We start from the raw sequence: 4,046 nt of genomic DNA on the forward strand, positions 1-4,046 counted from the left end.
TGAGTTGTTGCTTGAGCTGTGCAATCCTGTCCTCCTTTTCTGTCAACAAAGTAGAGACTTCAGTGGCTTTTTCCATGGTGGTTGTTGCATATGCTCCCATGAACTGTGAAAATCTAGTCAAGTTCTCAGCTGGGTTGAAAGGAATGTCCCTCCAAACTATGTCCATTGGCTCATTTCCAGGTGGGAGCTCGGGTGTTTCTACCCTTTTCCTTTTTCTCTGTCTTCTTACTACAGCCTTGTGGCTAGGTTATCAAATGGGATGGTGGCCCAATTCATGATGTGGGAATTAACAGAGGCATCAATCAGAGGAATCCACTCTATGGAAAACTTAGAATTATTGGGCAACCCATATAGTCTACATAACATAGCAACTACATAGTTGTAGGGGTTTTCCGAAGAGGCTATAACATACATACCCGATTTGTCAAATTTGAATTTTTTGTCCAATACTCTTTAGCCCTGAATCAGCTTGAAGGGGTTTGGGTCCTTCTTTGCGAAGCTGGCCATATATTTCTTGTCATATATATCCTGACGATCATGTATATGATACATTTTCTTCATGTCCTCTGCTCTGAATGACCCCATGAGTTCATTTATTGAATTCCTGAATTGGCTATCATCAACGGTGAGGTTTTCGACCACCCACTTGATCATATCCATGTATTGGAGGCTTTTAGCCCTCACTCCTATCCTATGTAGGAAAGAACAAGCAACATCCTTGAATTGAAGCCTCGAAGGTCTTGTTGAGTCAGTTGTTGCTCTTTTAATAGTAATCTTGGGACGTTCATCCTCAAGCCTATTGTAAATGACCTCCCAAGCCATTGCTCCACCATCATCATTGCATACTGTATCAGAGAATGTGGTATCCATCTCTATAAACTCAGATTCAACAATGCTCTACTTTTTCTGTTTCTGCATCACCTTCCTCAGTGACATGTCTTTTGTAGCTTGCCTGAAATGGAAAATATATATCAGCATGGACAATATCAGGCAATGAAGATTGAAATCTTTTCTAAAATGAATTTGGATCGTGAGAAAGGTTTAATGAGATACTCAATGTTAACTACACATAACTTGAAAAATGATTAGCTCTCCTCAGGCCGCTAAATATTTATTAACCTGTCAATTCGTTCATTTTTGTATTTAAAACACAATTATTTCACACGCTTACCACTCTTATTCGCACATCACAATCTTTTAAACGGATACAATATAGCATTATGCTTTCTATAATGCGAAATGCGATTGCGATTGTCACAATATCACATTTCGTAAATCATTAATGGGTGTTGTAGTGGCATAGCTTAATTACTTGCGAAGTTTGCAAAGTGCGATTTGCGAAATGACAAGTTACTTATAATCAAGATATCGTAGCGGGAGGTTTGATCGCACATCACAAATTTTTAAAGGTGTTTTATGATAGTCACATGGAAAAGTGTGATTTGCAGTTTGTGATGAGGATCTCATCCTTGGGTTGTTTTGCAAGATTTTTCAAGGAAATTTCTTAGAGTTAGGTTTTATTATCCTAAGACTAAAAATTGAAAAAGGGTCCCCATTTATATCTCTAACCTAGCTATTGTTATTCATAAATGGGGGGGTTGTTACATAGTACAACAAAATCCATTTTGTGCCTTCGCTAATAAATTCAGATAATGAATGATATGGGTGAACCCCTCTATCTTAACCTTCCAACACTTGAATTTCTTTCCTCACGTCTAGAGGTATGATCCAAAATGGATTTTGGATAGACTCCTAAGTCTAAGTGTTCCACACAGAGGAAAATGAAAGTCTAAGGAAGTTCCTGGAAAATAGCCCCATTATAGAGATCATTTCATTTTGAATCTACTGCAACTTGAATGGGAAAAAATGGACTTAGGATGCAGAAGTTATTGCAGAAAGAAGATGCCCTTTGTTCTTTGGAAAAAGAGGCAAAATTCCCTAAAAATGGCATAAAAACCCCTTAAAAAGGGAAAATCGCATCGGAGGAGGTCCAAAAGGCGAACTTACACGGAAAGTGGAGAAACCCCCGATTTCTGATCCCTGACATATCGGGATAGATGCAAGCATATGTGAAATATATATATATGGAAAGACCCCCAGGCTGATGCGATATTTTGATCGTTGATATCGATGTCGACAATTCGGCATTGGCGATGGCATGAGACAAGGGACGGACCCCCGGGCCAATGCGACTTGCGATTGTGATATATCGCATCGCAACGTCGTGTCGCAGTGATGTAAAGGGGCCGATATATATATGCGATAAGCGATTGCTGATCCATGGCGTGCGATCTCAGTTATCGGATCAGGAAAGGAATGGACGGTCTAGATTAAATCGGTGATCGGCGATCCCCGATAGAAGGGCTGATGCGATAAGCGACATGTGATATGATCTTAGCCATCCAATCTAGGATCAGATCGATGGTCCAGATTTAATCGGTGATCGGCAATCCCCGATGCCGATAAAAGTGCAGACCCGATGGAATTATAGACCCGATTGCATAAAATTTGAAATCCGATTTTTCAGATTTTCTTTGTATTCTCGTGTATTGAGGTTTTGAGACCTCCCGCCTATGAGATTACGATATGCTGATAAATGGAGGACCTGGTGGGTTTATAGGGGCGAGAATATATATATTTTCAAGTCCGATATGAAGCCATTTTGTCGGGTTTTCTGTGTATTTGGGGTTTTTCTCTATAAACCCAAATACGCAGAAAACCACGACTTGCGACTTGCGATAGCTATCAAAGGTGGACCCGATAGGATTATAGGGCAGAATTGATGACATTTCAAGTCCGATAAAAGGCATTTATGTGGGTTTTTCAGTGTTTCTTGTGTATTTCTCTGTGTAAACAGAGAAATGATATCTTTGGGATTTCAACGCGCTAGTGGCCTTTTTCGTTGCAAAACAGGTGGTCACCATACCTTGGGCCGTTAGCAATGATTGTTAAATGCTCTAGAAGGAGATGAAGGGACAACAACAGAGAGCTCGAGAGCTTAAATGAATAGACAAGCACCGATAAGCTTAAAAATGTCGTTCAATGATAGAGGTAGAGGTGGTTGCTGAGTCTGAGAGCACGATTGAGAGGCATAAGTAGGCAGCGCAGAGAGCTGAAGGGGCGAGAAAGACTAAGAGCATGATTGACAGGTAGCAAACCTGCAAAAAGGTCGCTGGAAGGTTTGCTGAGGATCGCTTGGAGGTCAAGCGGATCACATAGGCACGCAGAAGCCGAGAGAGAGAGAGCTCAAGATAGCCAGAGCCAAAGGGCCAAAGCCAGAGCATGAGCCTAAGGCTAGAAAGCCCAGAGCTTCAGAGCCAAGGGATAAGATGGTGTTCTAAGCCCACTGAGTCCTGTGTAAACCAGTGGAGTTGGGCATGGAGCTTGTAAAAGAACTATTGCCATAATCCCAGAGAGCCTAGTCAAGTTCACTAGAGCTCAAGGAGATGTAGCCCAAGAGTTTTGGGTGAACTCCATATTAAATTGTTGTTCTGTGTGTTTGTTTTATTGCCGCATTGTTTACTGTTATATGAATGATATCTCAGTTTAAGAAAATCAATTTACAGCAAAAAAATAGTTTAAAAACAAATATCAGCATACACCTACTTTCAAGCATTATTAATTTCGCATTTTGTTCATCATAAAGACTTGGGAATAATTTAAGCTTTGGGAGTAGGAGAGGTTCTTATAAGTTAGACAAGAAGCCTAAGTGACCCATTTTCAGATCAGGGTACTACATCAAAGAGAGTATCCATTGAATCATATGCAAAAGGATGAACTCTCTTCCTAGCCAAATTATAATTTTCTCTGTCACCTCACCTATTACACATTCTCTTCCTAGGAGGCATTAGCACTAAAGAGAGGAAACACTTGGTACAACTTTTGAAAGACCCATGTCCTAAAAAACAATAAGGAGGAGGAGTAGAACCACCACATTTTTTCACTATACCTAAAGACTACTAAATCATCACCCAATATTTTGGAAACTAGATCACTACTGAGAGAGAGGGGGTGGTGAATCAGTAGTGATGGCCTTTATATCAATT

Source organism: Pinus tabuliformis, chromosome 4_2, assembly GCF_031772625.1.
Source record: "Pinus tabuliformis cultivar Carrire ecotype Pingquan chromosome 4_2, CPIR1, whole genome shotgun sequence".
NCBI classification, from domain to species: Eukaryota; Viridiplantae; Streptophyta; class Pinopsida; order Pinales; family Pinaceae; genus Pinus; species Pinus tabuliformis.